This window comes from Leptosomus discolor, chromosome 2 (assembly GCF_034619465.1).
Source record: "Leptosomus discolor isolate bLepDis1 chromosome 2, bLepDis1.hap2, whole genome shotgun sequence".
NCBI classification, from domain to species: domain Eukaryota; kingdom Metazoa; phylum Chordata; class Aves; order Leptosomiformes; family Leptosomidae; genus Leptosomus; species Leptosomus discolor.
Genome location: NC_141392.1, coordinates 81,632,963 through 81,650,907, shown reverse-complemented (window position 1 = coordinate 81,650,907; position 17,945 = coordinate 81,632,963).

The following is a 17,945-nucleotide window of genomic DNA, read 5'->3' as shown; positions in this document are numbered from 1 at the left end:
GTAGCAAACTCCCCTTATCAATATCAAGCTGAAAAGGTTCCTCCTTGTTTCCTTCCCAATATGATCTCTAGACAGAAATTTGGAGAAATTATCTGATCTAATACAGTAGAGAATACTACAGTGATGCTGGATGATCAGCTACCCATAAAGCATCATCTCTTTGTTTATAAAATTAAAGATCTTTTTTTGGTTATATTACACTTACAGCCTTGATCACTCACTTAGGGCACATGAGATTATGGCGAAGGACAACAAAATATCTGATCTTCCAATTGTACATCTTGCACAGATGTGGGGATGGACATGGTGAAAAATCTTTCTGCATCTTGCTCTACGTATGGACATGGAGAAAGAGTTTCTATTTAGTAATTAATATCCTGGAAAATAATAATAAGATTATACTCAAGGCACATACTACAAAAGTAAGATCAAAATACATAGGTCTTTTCACTGAATGCTGACACACTCTAGATACTGAAAGAAATATACATTTCTGTATTTAAATCTGTAGTTCATGTTAGCATTATGCAGAGACACAGCATTATTTTAGAGCTGTAGAAAACCGCCGCAATAATGATATTAATGATATAAAGCTGTCATGCAAAGGTTAACCTGGGTTTTCTGAGGTTGATAGATGTCCTATGGCCCTCTCTGACCAGCTGGCATTTCCCATCTAACCTTGCAAATTTCGCTACTTACTCCCTTCACTGCTGCACACCTTCTATACCTTTCTTTCTTGCCAGACATATATGTTTCTGAACCTGCACACAGAAAATCCACAGTCGCCAAATGCCTACTCTTGCTATCCAGACTTTCTGAACCTGTTTTCTCCTCTGGGTATGCTACTGTCTATGCAGCCTGAAGCTGGCATGAGGAACAGCTATAGCATAAAGTCATTTCTGACTGAACTCCTCCTAGACCTTTGCTAATAACCACAAAAGTAGCTGCCGTTTAATGATTTAAGGTTCCTTAAGGAAACAGGAGGAGATAAAGTGAGTTCAGGAAAGTGTTTTTGGAAAGGCAGAAAAAGAAATGTAATAGTTAAGGCAGGTGGAGCAAAAGCTGAAAGAAGTGTTTTATCAATGCCAAAAAGAAAACTGGAAGGACTATCAAAGGTGGCCAGAATAAAGAAACTGTGATTGTGTGAACACTTTGAATGTAAAGTAACTGAATATTTATGGAAAGCTGAAACGCAACATAATGATCCTGAGACCCAGCAAGCCTGGCCAACATGTCACCAAATTCTTGTTGTAGGGGGTGGTTCTGTATATATCCAGTAAAGCTTGCCTGCTGGAACACAGGCTCTTTTTATCTCAACTGCTAAGTCCTCATTGCCCATTGCAAAGTCTATCACTCTGGAAATTGCATTATTTGATACTGAATCTCTGATTTTTCTCAGGGTCCGTCCAGTTTCTGTCCTGTATTGTTAGAATCACAGAATGGTTAAAAGGACATCTGGAAGTTACCTGGTCCAACCTCTGTGCTCAAGCAAGGCCACCCAGAGCAGGTTGCCTGGGGTCATGTCCGAATGTCTTTTGAATACTTCCAAAGATGAAGACTCCACACGCTCTCTGAGAAACTAGTGCTATGGCTTCATCACCCTCACGGTAAAAAAAAGTGTTTCCTGCTGTTCAGATGGAGCCTCCTGCATTTCAGTTTGTGCTCACTGCCTCTGGTCCTGCCACTGGGCGCACTGAAAAGAGTCTGGATCCATCTTCTTTATACCCTCCTTTCAGGCATTTATATACATCGATTAGATTCTCTCTGAGCTTTTTCTTCTCCAGGCTAAACAGTCCCGGCTCTCTCAGTCTTCCCTCATACAGGCCCTCTTCGTGACCCTTCACTGGACTCTCTCCAGTGTGTCCATGTCTCTCTTGTACTGAGGATCCCAGAACTGGACAATGTACTGCAGACATGGCCTCATAAGTGCTGAATGGAGGGGGAGGATCACGTCCCTCGACTTGCAGGTAACACTGATAAAAATCAATGCAAACATGATTGTTTACGCCACTTGTGCATCTAGGAAGCACAATTTTATCCTAATAGGAAATCAAGAAAGAGTATTGCAAAATCCATGAGGCCAACTTTAAGAGAAAACCCATCTGCCACTCCTGGTGGGAACAGTGGTTCTGACAGATTAAGATTTAAAGAGGAGGATACTGGAAAGGATTTTCATGAAGTCCATTTTTGCTGGCACTTGTCCTATGGGACCTTCCTGGTAAAGGTGTCATGTTTGTGTCTCTGAAGAGTCATACAACTCATGCATAAAGCTGGATCCCTCTCAAATCCCCACTATGGTGAATGGTCTGTTCCAGAATACAGTATAACTGCTGACAAATTAATATAAGCGTTTCTAGCCAATATACTTACTAGACAGAATTTTTGGAGAAATTATCTGAAAAGTGACATGACCTTATCCAATAAAGGGTATTACATTGATGCTGGATACCAAAATTCAAGCTGAAGAACAGCTGGTTAGGTAGTAACTCTTCCATGGTGATTTTGATGTTGGCAACATATGCTGAAGAGGGCTGACATCATTCTCTTACGTATGAACAAGAGTACAACTTGCAAGGCATCAGAAATAATTCTTTTGTTGCTCTCATGCTCTCAGCGCTGGAGACTGCACTCCAAGAAAAATAGGAGCCAAATGGAAAGAGTCCTGAGAAAATCAGAGTCAACAGAAGCCTAGAAAATGTAATTTTATGATGTGCAGCCAAAGAAGAAAAGCCTGAGGGAGAACATGAGAGCAGTTTGAAATTATGTAACACTGTTGTAAAGATGCAGGGAATGATCAGTTTTCCATGTTCAAAAGGGAGATGGCAAGAAGTAATGGTTTTACATTGAAGCAAATTAGATATTAGGAGTATGAACTAGCAGTAAGAATAATGTAGTAAGTGAGGTTGCTTAAGGAGTTGTAGATGCTTTATCATTGCATGTCTCTCAACAAACACCTGTCAAGCATGACATAAGCTATTACCTTATTCTGACTGAGAAGGGTGGTTGTGGTGATGTCTCAAGAACTATTTTGAAGTCTGTATGTCTACCATGCTATGAATCTATGACACAAGTCAAACATTCTCAGAATTTTTCTCATTTACATTTAATTTTTTTTTGTAGCAAAGGTATGTTAATCATTCTCATCTGTATAATGAGGCTAAATATGTTGTATGGGTCTTCCATAATGCTATTTATTAGTATGCAAGAAACTGAGTAAGAGGAGAACCGACGTGAAGGGAGTAAGGAATATAGAACAGCTGACACGTGTCAGAGAGCTCTAACTGGTTAGTGAGTAGCCAACTTCAAAGGTTCATATTCATGCTGTGGAATACTCCAAGCAGGACTTCACTCTCAGTTTGTCTTCAGACAGATACCTGTGCTGCCAGACAACCTGATGGATCACTGAAGTACCACTTAGTCAAATTAAATGAAATCAGATCTTGGATGATGTAATGATTGTGTTACTGTTGTCACTGGAAAGAGAATCAAAGTTCCTGTGTGCAGTGCCAAGTATCTACAAACCATTATCATAGAATCCTAGAATGGTTTGGGTTGGAAGGGATCTTAAAGATCATCTAGTACCAACTGCTCTGACTTGGGCAATGACACCTTCCACTAGACCAGGTTGCTCAAAGCCCCATCCAGCCTGGCCTTGAACACTTCCAAGGAGGGGGCAGCCACAGCTTCTCTGGGCAACATGTTCCAGTGTCTCACCACCCTCACGGTGAAGAGTTTCTTCCTAATATCTGGTCTAAATCTGCCCTCTTTCAGTTTGAAACCACTACCCCTTGTCCTACCTCTAAACTCCCTGATAAAGAGTCCCTCCCCATCTTTCCTCTAGGCCCCCTTTAAGTACTGGAAGGACTCTATAAGGTCTCCCCAGAGCCATTTCTTCTCCAGGCTGAACAAGCCCAACTGTCTCAGCCTGTCCTCATAGGGGAGGTGCTCCAGCCCCCTGACTATCTTCGTGACCTTCCTCTGGACCTGCTCAGGCAGGACCATGTCTTTCCTACACAGGGGGCCCCAGAGCTGCATGCAGTACTCCAGGTGGAGTCTCTCTTGACCTGCTGGCCACAAGTCTTTTGATGCAGCCCAGGCTTTCTGGGCTGTGAATGCATATTGCTAGCTCATATTCAGTCTTTCATCCACCAGCACCCTCAAATCCTTCTCTGCAGAGCTGGTCTTGATTCATTTATCGCCCAGCCTGTATTTGTGCTTGGAATTGCCCCAACCCAGGTGCAGGACCTTGCACTTGGCCCTGTTGAACTTCATGAGGTTTGCACGAGCCCAGCCTGTCAAGGTCCCTCTGGATGGCTTCTTCCACCAAGTAATGTCAACTGCACCACACAGCTTGGTGTCATCGGCGAACTTGCTGAGGGTGCACTCAACCCCACTGTCCGTGTCACTGTCAAAGACATTAAACAGCACCAGTCCCAATACCAACCCCTGCAGAACGCCACTTGTCACTGGTCTCCACTTGGACATCGAGCTGTTGACTGTGACTCTTTGAGTGTGACTATCCAGCCAATTCCTGATCCACTGAGTGGTCCATCCATCAAATCCATGTCCCTCCAGTTTAGAGACAAGGATGTTGTGCGGGACGGTGTCAAATATTTTGCACAAGTCCAGGTAGATGACGTCAGTTGCTCTTCCCTTATCCATCAATGCTGTAACCCCCCATTATATATAAAGATGTTTTGCTTGTAAGAAGGCTTTCTAAAATGATAGTTGGGGGCTCAGTATACGGCTTGTGTTTCAGCACTGGTGAAGACCTTTGAAATAGAGACATGATTTGATACATAATGATTTGCACTTTGAGTGTGGTGGCCGTCACCATATAGGGGTGACTGATTCAGGTGGGATAACAAAGTCTACCAAAACTAAGCACACTGGTCCCAGCTAAAAGACTGGTTCCAACTGATATAGCTACCAAAGTCCAAGTGGACTGGGAGGTGGTGGAATAGCATTGGTATCAGGAGAATCGTAACTGGATTCAGCAATGGCGCAGCAGTCCTAGTATGTTAAAGAAGATAAATGCTATGCAATTCCATTATGTGCACAATGTGTGTAGCCCCAAGGTTTTATTTTGTGGAAGAACAAAAACAAATGTTAAAAATGTAAAGTTCCCTATCCAGTTCCAGTGGTGTCAGTCTGGAACATAAAGCTCATGTCACAGTTTGCTTACGGATAAACACCAGGGCAAATTCATATCTGGCAAAAGTAACAACCTTAGTCTTGTTAAAAGGACAGTCACATCACTGCCATTTGCAGTAGCAACATGCTCGTGTAGCTGCTGTCAGCATGTGGTGGAGACACAATGGTGGTTCACTTCTAGCCATGGAGAAGTTCTGGCACATTTCTGACCATGCTGGTGTTATATGCAGAAATAGTTCTGTTTGTGCAGATTCTGTTCCTGTGTGACTATTGGAGGGCTGGAAGAATTAATCAATGTGCTTATCGTAGTGTACTACTAAAACCAGAGTAGCATTTAACCACACAGTTTGGTTTTAGAAATGTTTCTTGGTCACATTGTTACAGACAAAAATCACAGTTGTTCCTTCCAAGTGTTTTCTCACCACCCTGTTTCGTAACAGCTTCTGGAGTATGTAACTACTCTTATCACCAGAAAAGAGGAATCTGCTACCTGCTTTCTCTTCCTATTAGCTTGCCATCAGAAGAAACAGTTAATTTATTTTTTTAAAAAAGTTTCCTCTTCAAAATACATTTCTGTATCTCAAAAATTGTGAGACTCTTAATGTTAACAGTTTTGGCCCTGGAGGTAGGACTATGAAGTAAATACGGTGTTTTACTGCAGTTGATTTCAGGGCAGTCCTTCTAGGTTATGACTACTCTGGCATATAGCCAGATGGATCCCTTCCCTCAGGCTATGAACAAACTGTAACTTTGTCAAACTAAGCTGGGAGCAAACAACTTAAATATATGCCACGTAGTAACAATTTGCTTTTGTTTTGTCTTTTTTGATATTTTTCATTAAAGTAATAATTTCGAGTCTTTTAAATTAATTGACAAATGTTATTCATTCAGCTCTTCAGTGCAAAACTCATTAGCTGAGGTCCTGACATCAAACTTCTCCCTTTTAATATATTTATGATGCTTCAAACTTTATTTTCTTTCGTTTGTCCCTCTGAAATGCTGGTCTGTTCTGCAGAATAGTTTTTCAAAAAATTAGTTATTCCAGGTGAATTGATCAGGATTAAGAGTGTTGAGATCTACCATTTATCACTAATTACTTGCACCAATGTTTGGTTGAGGTTATGGGGCATTACAAATGTCATAACACTGGGCAAGGCAATGCAGTGTCAGGTTTTCTGCATCCTAATTAAACTTTTTTTGATCACTATGGAAAACCCCATCATAAAGCCATAATCAGGTGAGATTTCTTTATGAGCTTCCTTGAAAAAAAGAAAGTGCCGGCAAATGTTATTTCTACTGTAGAAGGCATTCTTAGAGTGGGTGTTTCTTCCCCAAAGATGTCTACTTCCTATGTCTCCCTACTCACATAGAACATGGGAGACTGGAATTGAAGTTTATTTGCCTGAGATCAGTCAAACTTCCCTCAAAGGCGATGTCCTAACCATGAAGCTGTAGACTTCTTTGAGTGGGATTAGGTGTGAGGAGGAGAAAATGGAGCTTCAGAAGCAATAATGTCAGAGATAAATAGAAAATGAGCGCAAGCACCAGATCCGGTGGCTTCAGAACAGTTTAGGGCTGATGTATTTCTGAATCTGTTTAATATGAAATATGTTGACAGTCCCAGAAACTGATGCTAGAATCTAAGGTTCTGCCTCCAATATAGGTCTCTAAACACCTGGCCACACATTTCTCTTTGGCCGAGGACAGCTTTAAGTGTTCCATGCAAGTGGAAGATCTTCAGCAGGAGTGATGGAGTCAGGAGCTTCCTTGTCTCCTTTTTTCACATGGAAGTTTCCAGGTGTTTCGCTTGTGCATGCCCAGAAGTGCTTGATTCCTAAGCCAGCTGAGCAGTGCAGAACTTGCTGCTGTCCCATCACCCCAGCGAAGTTTAGGGCACTCTCGTGGAGTGCTGGTGGTGATCCATGCATTCCTGTTGAAGGAATGTCCTTCAAGGGAAGTTCAAAGCAAATTAAAGTCCTCTGGGAGCTAAGGCACGCTCTGGGAAGGGGAAGTTGTAGCTCAGGTTCCCTCAAACTGGAAGATAATGTTTTCCACTTCCTAGCAGGTGGGTGTGCTAATGAGTAATAATGGTAATACTTTAATGGGAGAGAATGTTCACTGGTAAATACTACACAAAAGCCCTTCAATGTTTCCAAAATGACATCCTTGGGTATGATACACAGAAATATGCCTAAAGGTACTCATGCTGGTTGGACAAGAGCCAAGTTCCTTGCTCTTAAGCACAGAATACTTCTGAGCACATGATTTTAGGAGTTTGGGAACTTAGTGTAAAAACCAAAGGTGTTTATTATGATCAGGCATACCCTGTTTCTGACAGAAACTGAGTGTGCATTTTCACGATGACACTTTTTTGAGGATAAACGCCTCGATTCTGCCTAAATCCTACATTAGTTCTCCCTGTATCTACTCTCAGATTAGTGCTCTCAGCTCCACGTTTTTACAAAAATGTTGAAAAATAAATTAAGATGACACATGAAAAACATCATAAGGTTATTGGATGATGGAAGAAGGTCTTTGCAGTGAGTCTTAAAGAGCTCTTTTCCTCTAGGTTATTCAAACAATGTGCAAAGAAGTGACATGAATAAATTTATAAATACCCTCAGACAAAAAATACCAGTTAAAGAAGGACTCTGTCAGTGTCAGAAAGGTAACAAAGACCAATTGCCAAAACCTGGAATCAGATACATACAAATTATAGATTTGGTACATATTTTTGATACTGAAGGTGACTATTGATTGACAATCTACAAAAGGCAGTGTATTGTGTTTTCCATCCCTTGATATCTGCATAGGAATGCTATTTACCTTTTGGAAGAATGGCTTAGCTGAATGTAACTTACATTTTGTCAAACACAAGGTATCATGACAGCATGATATTTAGTGAAGTGATATCTGCTCCCCAGTATTCCACTGATACCTCAGTGTGACTCCAGGGACGGTAAATTTAGATTTACCCTGAACACAGCTCAGAGCACTGGGAAAATAAGAAACATTTTTCCTCATATTCGTAATGATATCTTGTATACTTTTTATACAGAGAGATTGTGCAGTTGTGAAGATGACACTGAAGTGCAGATCTCAAATTCAGGTTTCCAGTGCTGAACAATGATAAATTTAAATTGAGTAACGAGAGCACAGCAGATCAAATTTAGTTAAAGGAGTGGGAGCTGAAATAAGCCTTTGAAAGCTGAATAACTATCCTCAATACTTGGTCTGGGCTTGAATATTATGATCTAAATCCTACAACTCTTACTCAGGACGTTGATGGAGGTGATCCAGACTATTAATAGAGCAGTTGATTCCCAAGACATCTGTGAAGAAACAACCTCTTTCTGTTGCTGCCCATGCTCCTAGAGTCTTGGCTGTCCACATGTGGTAGATGCCTCTTTTCCTTTCTCCTCACCTACTGGAAGTCCAATTGTCCCAGGAAGTTAGTACTTTGGAAGACCAAGTCCAGAGCATTTCAGTTTACAGCACACAGGTGAAGGGGAGCAGCTGTGGGCTAGCAGAACGCACAAGCAGTTGCAGCGTTGATCTTTGCTCCTGGAGGAACTTTGTATTTTCTGTAGGGAGTCTGGGTGGAAGATGGAGGGAGGGAGGTCATCCTTCTCCTTATCCTGTCTGTCAGGAACACAGAGTCAGAGTAACCGCTCTGAGTAACTGGTCATTGCCACCACCACAGTTGTGAGAAAGGACCCTAAATGGTTATCTGGCCTTTAAAGTGACCTCCTCTAGTTGACAAAGTCCCCTGCTCTCCAGTCTAGCAATCATTAAATCTACTGCTGGATCCTGGGAATTGCGGAAGAGGCCAAGATATTCTTGTATTTCCTTTCAAAGAGCTGCAGAGAAGTGTTGGTAGATTTTTGCCAACCGAATAAACATTTCAGTGTTCAATGCAATACATGTAATGTTAACATGCTGCATTTGTCCATTAACTCAAGATATTTTTACGGACCAGGCAGAAGGAAGAAAAGCTCATCTCATAGTCATTGCTATGATCATGCAATGGGTAGGAGGCAAAGGCAAGAAGTATCTGACTTTCATAGGCTCAGTGTGCCTAACATCGGATTTCCAGAAAATGTGGGTTGATTTTCAGGTGAGCTGGTGCTGAAACTGCTGTTTATAACGTGATCTAATATTTTCTTATTAATCATGTATTTCCTAGTCTATGGGTAGCTAGCTCTTTTTTTTTTTTTTGGGGTGGGGGGAAGGGTGGGGGGGTGTTGAGTCCTGAACCACAGCAGAGTCTCTTAGTCATCATTATAAATAATAATATGTACTAGTGTAAAATATCAGCTCTTAAAAATCAAGCTATTTTTACTTATATAACCAATTAAAAAGTGCCTGCGTATTCCTAGGTGTCCAGCTGAAAAGGACGGACGTGTACCCTCTGTTACACTTACGCGCACCTGACTTCATCCAATCATGTAATAATATTAAAAAGATTTTCAATGTGCTTCCTAAATTTGCATTTCCTTCAATATATTTTCTCAATTAAAGCAAATTAATTATGTTAGACAGTACAGGAGTTCATTTAAATCACTGGATTTTGTATTGGGTAGACTCTTCAAACCTATTTACTTGATCTTTTCTGTGTACATGAAGAAATGCATTTCACGAAGTGGCATGCGATGTTATAAGATCTGCTTTCCCAAGCTTAATTTCAATCCCAGCCTTCAGGAATCAAATGTTTCAAACAGATAATAAACCAGACAATTTTGGGGTTTTAAATGTGTTTTTCCAAGACACAAAAATTTGCTTTAAAAAACGTGAAATTGCCACAGCCATTGTATGGTCATAACTGCAAATTCAGTATAAATTCTCTTCTATTGTATTCTATTCTATTCTATTCTGATTTCAGTGTCATCAAGATATCATCTGAGTGCTAATAGTACAGTAAATGACATAATACTTAGTATATATAGGTAGTCAATACATGTTCTACTCATAAATAGATGTATTAGGTGGGATTCATCTAATCAAATGCTGCATTTGTGATGCATGTGTCTAACCTGAACGGGCCCCTTAGACTCTTTTTATAGTCAGTGGAAGAACAGTAAATGGGTATGATTCATCTCATTCTAATACAGATGTCTACAATAAATCATATGAATTGCACCAGACATAGATTTTTCCCTCCTTAGCTCTTAAAGGTCAGCAGAAGCATGACAAAACCTTGTTGCCCATTTCACCACAAATCTCCTACAACAGTATGTTAAATTACATATTAGTGAGGTATGAAATAACAAATGGTGGCTTGATTCAAAATGCAGTGCTGCTTTTCTATACTAGTAATAGTGATAGTGTTACTGACTATCTGAGTAATAGTTTGAATAGACCTTTTAATGTAAATACGATCATTCATCCAATACAGTATGAACTGACTTATGGCCAGGTATTATATAATAATATAATGAACCAGGTTACTCATAAAATATTACTGAGCTGCAGTTGAGAATAAGCTACATACTTGCACTCACTATTGTTGGTTTAGTTACCCTTTTATGGCGGATGACAGCCTGGTTCAAGTCTGCTGTGTAATGGTAGTCACAAGCTAAGGTTGTCTTTCCCATAGCCCCAGGAGAATCTTATGCATTGACTTACAAATTCAGGTCTGCTTGGGGAAAATTGTTTAAATAGTATTTAGACATAAAGTGGAAGAGGCAGATTCCTTGCTCGATCACTTGAGCCCATCACCACAGATCTACCTGCTTGAAGACTGGGTTTGCACCAAGGTTTTTCATGACTTACTGAGTGCTCGCCACCAGACTGTTCATTATTGTTGCTGGCAGCTTGCACTCACAGCAAATTTCATTACAATTTGTTTCTTTTCCAAGAAACAGATGGCATTTTTCAACAGAAAGTAATTATCAGAACTTCTGGGACATGTTCTAGTAAAATAGAACAGTTCTTCAAGCTACAGGAACTTTTCACTTTGTTGGAGTTTTGAGCTGACTCACTGAAAATTCTCTAGTTTTTGAAAAGTTTTCATTCATGTTGATGTTTGGAAAAAATGGCTGAAAACTTGGAGTAGGGGGTGCACCGTGTGCTTTGCCTGTGTGGAAGTTCCTCCACCGCAGAAGATGAATGCTCAGAAACTTGTAATAACAATCTCCCTTAAGATGCATAAACTGAGGGCTAAACTCACAATATCTAGATGTGCAAAGAATTTCTAAAAACGTATTGTGGTGTTTTTCTATTTATTTATATGTAGCTCTGATAAGTAGCTAATTATCTTACAGAAGGTGAATTAAATGTACTGCCACAGTGATTTATTTAAAAAAAGCTCATATTTCAGAATTCACTAATGAAGTATTGAAACTTAGAAAAAGAGTTACTGGGACGTTTTCATCTGTGCTTTGTGGTGGAAGTAGTGGGGTAAATTCACAAAGTTATCCTGTGCTGTAAAAATATAGTGAAAAAGAGGAGTTCCTGCTCAAATAGAAATAGAATAGAAAAGTCATATGAATTTTGCTCAATACGCTTTATCAGAGAGCTGGTTGTTAAAATAGTGCAGAGGGCCAAAAGGCACAGTAAATATGTCTGATGAGTGCAGTCCATATGGGACTACATGCCAGTCTACAGGTGTACTAGAGCTGGTACTCACATTAGTCCAGTTATCTCTGCTTGTAGTACAAGTCCCAGTATAGGCAAACTATATAGGTGAATGTGGTGTTCACAAGGACATACAGAGAAATGCCAAGCAGTATGTACATTAAAATCTCTGATTACAATTCAGCAATTAGCTTTTTTTGGCCTCTAAAATCAGATGGAAAAATTGCAAGATTAAATATTTCATTGATGGTCATTGTAGATTTATAAGGATTAGCCCTTGCAGTCCAAATCCTTACAGGTTCTTTTACTGCAGAATCCTGAACGAGCACTGGAAAAAAGTAAATTCTTTTCTGTTTCTGCCTGTATAGCTCTACTTCCAAAGCAGGTATATCATTATTTCAGTAGTTAAATTGCTTTTTTTTTTAGTCCACACAAATCAGAAGGTGTAGAAAGCAATGCTGAAAAAGTCCAGACCCTCCACTCCTCTCAGTTTTCTTTATGCCACTAATGCTTACTGAATTTTTAGACTATACGTGTAAACTTTAGAGAAAATGGCTTATGTCCCTGGAATGCAACTGTTAGTTCTTGCTCCAGCTGAAAACAAGGATTTAATTTAATTTTTCTTTTTTTTTGTGAGACTTTACCCCAATTTTTTTAAACAGAGCAGATTATAACACTATTCAAGTTACATTTGTTCTCTTTTGCTGCTAGTCTAATGAATGGCAGCAGTTAAAAGCACGACTAATGAAAAAAATGGAAAAAGCCCTCTTCAAGTTTATATGAATACATTTGTTATTAATTATTTTCTCTCTATATTTTCCCTCTTCCGTAGTGAAAATGCTTTCAAGAAGACCATGTTCTGATTCTTCAAATATTGAAGAGTTACATTTTCCTCCTTACTTCATTTTATGTGCTCTCTCCTGTCCTTTGCCATGATTTCTGAATCACAGAAGGGGAGAGGGAGATGAATTTTGGGAGTTGAAGCTAGAAAGGAGAGGGCTGAACTGGATGAGAAGGCATTTCTCTCTGCTCCCTTCTCAGACTCCAGGAAAGGGTGCCAGCCCCCCACTCCTTCCCTGCCCAGCCTGGCCAAACACCGGTGCTTCTGCCTGTCTCTGTATTTCCAGCCCAGAAACCCTTCACCAGCCCTTGGTGGCTGGAGGAAGTGCTGGGAAGGGTGGTCTGCCTGGGACACTTAATATTGTTGGTCCTCACCTGTGCTTCTCTCCCTCCCTCTCAGTGACATTGCTTTTAAATTCTGACAGTGGGCCCTGTTTCAAAATTACCTTTGTCTGAGGTGTTTGTATGTGAAGGAATTACAAAATCCAAGCTCACATGCAAGACTTCTGTTTTGATCTCACATCAGACAAATGGCTTGAAATCTGGTGAGGTGCACCTTTGCTCAAATTTCAGCTTTATCCAACTAATTTGCTGAAGTGATGGGCACAGGTTTAAATGTCCTCATTCTTCCCTCTTAGCATGTGGCTCCAAAGCTGGCCAAAGCCCCTCCACATCCCAAACCACGCAGGAGAAGAAGCAGTACGTCATATCACAAAGCCAAGATAAAGTTTCATTGTCTTCAAGGAGTGATTTACAAAAAGCTAGGGAAATAGCTGTGGTACTCTCATTTCTCTACAGGAGGCTAGAAGATAGGTCTGTCAAAATATTCAAACGTACTCCTAAATCCAGATGAACTGAATTGGCAGAAGCAGGTGCATAAGCATCTTGCTGAATCGCAGCTGCAAGTACAGTATATTTAGAACAGACAATATTTGCAATATATGAAGGTTTATTTTTCTGAAATTACTGTGTCCATGGAAAGGTAAAGGACATCACTACATAGTCTGTAATATGATTTATTAACCACTGAGAATATCTCCCAGCAGAGTTTGTTGCACTGCTCAAGAGAACATGGAAGTGCAGAGACATTGTTGTACAAATCCCATGTGGAAAGAATTCTTCAAAATGAAAACATCATTGAACCAAACTGTCAAATACTTATGATAAAAGGAAAAAAAAAACATTACTTTTGTCTTAAAGACCTTATTAAAAATACTTTTAGTAAGGCTTTTAGTATTTTTTACTTTTAAGTACAAATGACCTAAAGGAAATACAAACATGCTAGCCTTTATATCCCTCCTGTTACATAGAGTATTGTGCAAAAAAGACATATTGATGAAGTTTAAAGCTTAAGCTGAGACTGAAGCTATTGGCCTAAACAGTTCATACAGCCGCAGTGCTACTTTCAGAGGTACTTCTTTTCAGTTTGTAGGGTAGGACACCCAATTAAGAAATATGTTTTATTATCTCACATCCAACCAAACAGAGAAAAAAGTTATTACATTTTTTATTTAACACCAGGAACCGGCCTGGATGACTGTTAGTAACATGATAAAGGTTCAGCATTATGAAGTAAATCCATATAATGACAAAACTAGAGCTTCCTTTGGTATCAGGGACCTTCTCTTGTGTACATCCTACAGGTCTTGGTGATTAATTCCAATTACATCCTTTGAAATGGGAAAGTACAATGGTAAGTAATGGTCCCCTCAACTTCATCGCCTTCCCTAGAGCAATGGAGAAGGTAACCTTCTGTGATAGTGTGGTATGGTCCATGTTAGAAGGCAGGATGCTTTTCTGTCTATCTATCTATCTGTCTATCTATCTGGTGAGACAGTTCATACTTGGACAGAGTCTGTCCTCTTTCACAGTGTGTGTGCGAAGAACTTGGGGCACAGCAGTGTGTACAGCTGCAAACAGCATCTGAACAAACTGAGGATTGGCCAGTTCCTCCTGGACAGGAAGGTAGAAGAGCATTGATAGAAAAAAAAAGGAACACATCACACACAAAACAATCGTTTTATGAAACTCATAATATTTTTGGAATGAACAAACAGTTTAAGAGAGCTTGTGCACTGTGTTAGTTCCTTTCATTTTTCCAGCTTTGCCAGTGATGCTATAGAAATCAATTTTCTTTTCCACACAATCCTGCAAAACTGAGGGTGGAAGATTAAAAAGTCTAATTAGATAGACAATGTCCTTGCAACCTAAGCAATTTGAACGTTGGAGTCCAGGTGTTAGACCTGTGGTAACATAGCCTTGGACCTGTGGACTCCCTCAAGCACAAACAGAAAGTCCTTTGGCAGTTTATACTAAAAGTCTAGGAATACACTTTACTTTTCTGCTTCTTTCAAGGATTCTGAAGACTGTAAGACAGGTTTTCATAGAAGTGAAGGAGAAGCAGGAGCACACATTAGCAAGTGTGATCCCAAGGTCTGTCTGTCATGGAACTCTGAAATCTAATGTTTAAAATAAAACTAATGTATGTGCAAGAGTGGTTATACGATTGCGATGATTGTCATTATTATTGGATCAACACTACATCACGCATAGTTTAACTGAATTACTGAACAGTAAATGCACTCTTAACTTTACATAGTACACTTAACTGTGTGGAAAATTTCCCCGCAAATATTCAAATGTGCAAATGTGTTCTATGCACAAACAAAGAGGAAATCACCATGTTACTGAGATTGCTGCTGATTTAGATGGTGCTGTTTCCCTTTGAAGAGCCACCCTTTCTTTCAAGACAGGAGGGAGCTGACAGAGAGCACAAGGGACAGAAGACACTACTGATCTACAGCAGCGTGGCCATGATAGGGGATCCTGGCCCAAACTCATACATGGGTGTAAACCCAGCCCTTTGAAATCCAGCCTCAGGAAATAATCCTGAAGACAAGAGTAGTCTTCCTATTGTATTCCTCAGCAAGATCACCTCTGAAGTGCTAATTAAGGCTGTAACTGTTTTCAAACACTTACCTGCTAGGAACTGCACACAGACACCTTCTCTCTCCTACCTCCGCACAAATGTTTAAGTTGAGAATGTCCTGCAAATCCACCTCCAGATGGTAGTGGCATTTGGTCAGAAGATTTGGCCCCCAGTATGGCAAATCACATAATAACATGCCTACATTGACTTCTGTGAGACTATCTACATGCTTAAAATTCAATGAGTCTGTTAAGTGCTTTTACTGGATAGGGAATGCTGCATATATCATACCATTACTAACTCCTATCCAATTTCACTTAGGCATCCAGTTTGCTCATGCAGGCAGTGTTTTAGACTGGATGATGGGATTACAGTAGTCATCACAATGTATGTAACAGGTGATGCGTTATTAAATCCCAAAGCTTTGACATGTAATTTTCTGGAAGCAGTTTCAGGTCCACAGTGCCCTGGAGTACAGTCAGGGCTGCCTCGCTGATGGTTTGGAAACTCTCAGCTGGAACACTCTGATTTAATGACTGAATATTTTCCCCCCTCAACCTATTACCATAAGTTCAAATATGATTAAAGTTGAAATGCTGAACTGGATGGTGGCTGCAGAACAATGTTGACAGTCCTGATCAAGAATGTTGCATTTTAAACACGTGTTACATGCAAAATAAACAATAAAAAAATTATTTGAAGGTATGAGTGTACTGCTTGTCTGTACACAGATACTACTCACCAGATTGCAAGTAAGTATCTTGAAAGAAACTTTTTGAAATTATAGCTTCTGTGTAGCTTATAGTTATATATGATGATGCGGTGGCAAAACTACACAGAAAATACATATCACTAGCAGAGGTGGATTTTATGTTCCAGTTTGATTCCAGCAACACTTCACCTTTACATTGCCTTCTATAGTTTTTCCCTAGATCCACAATAGTATTCTTCCTTCAGATCCAGATTTCAGTTCTATTTCAACTGAAAGACATACTAAATCACCTACTTTTCACCTTTTAAAGCTATTTAAAATTCAATAGGATTGCAATATCATCCTTTTCCCCCTCACATCTATGGGCTGTTTTATTTTCCAATGAACTGCTTATATTAGTTGTGTGGGAAACAGCATAGTCAAGATCAGGTGCTCCAAAATGTTAAAGAAAATGAACTATTTCTATCATATTCCTTTATGAACTTGCATTTACATAAAGAATTCATTAACCAGTAAATAAAAAGTTTGAATATTTACACAAATTTCTTTGAAATACATCCATTTTATTTTCTGATACAGACACTTAAAGCAATATGGAGGAGGTGAGAAAAACGCTGAACTGTAAACTATTTTGTTAGTGTCCCACACAAGGGAACATTCAATGTCCTGTCAATCTTGCTGTTAGGATAATTCATGAAGGTGTGCTTCTGTAGTTCTGTTTCACTGCTATGATCTCAGAAACATAGAAACTTTTAAAGTGGAGGTGTGATAAGCAAAAGAGAAAACCAGCAAGGCTATTAAAAAAGACAGTTTTATTGTTCTTATGTTAAATATTGTATCTTGAGTTACCGAGCAACTGATATAACTCACTGAACATGTAAATAAGTTTGAGAAAAAGCTCCTTTGGGAGGAGAACTTCACATAGTGATCTGCTTTGATTCAAAAGGCTGAAGGCTTTGATTCAAAAAAGAGGAAAAAAAAAAAGAAGAAAACGATCTGAAACCTGTAAAGTTACAATTGTAATACAGAAGAGAAGGTAACACATGCAGGGACAGATCTGAAGTGTGTGCTAACAAACTTGCACTTAGCAGGGCCATGTGTTGATAATGTTTGCTAAGCCACCCTGTGTGTAGACTTAATTAATTATTTTGTAATGACAAAACCTGTAGGTAGAGATAAGACTTTTAATAGATTAATTCATACACCTGGGAAAACTAGACAACCTTTTTGGATCCAAACAAACCCTTACACGTGGAAATCTTATCATTTTGCATCTATCCTGAAGGGTTTAATGATGATATTTCCTCCACTTGTAAAGTTTGTCTTGAGTGTTCCTTTAGACTACTATGGTTACAATAACTTAACAATGTTTTGTGATGTATTTTCTATATAAAGCTTTGGCTTTATACTATGAATAGCGATTGCAGACCCCTTAAACTCCTTTTTCTGTATATGCAAGACCCTATGGGACTGGCAGATGCCATGCAATGGTGGGAGAAGGCAGGATAGTACCTCAAACCAGAGTTTGGGAATGTGCAGCCCAGCCTTCCCCTGGTGAAAGATGTTTTCTTCTTTCCTGTGCCATGGATCCTGCAGTGGGTTGGCAGATCATTGAGTGGGATCACAAAGTGTGACCTCCACAGTGCTGCAAATAAATGAATAAAAGGCCATTTGGGATGGGACAAGATGGGATCTAACCACAAGTGTGAGGAGGTGTATTCTAAATGTTTCAGA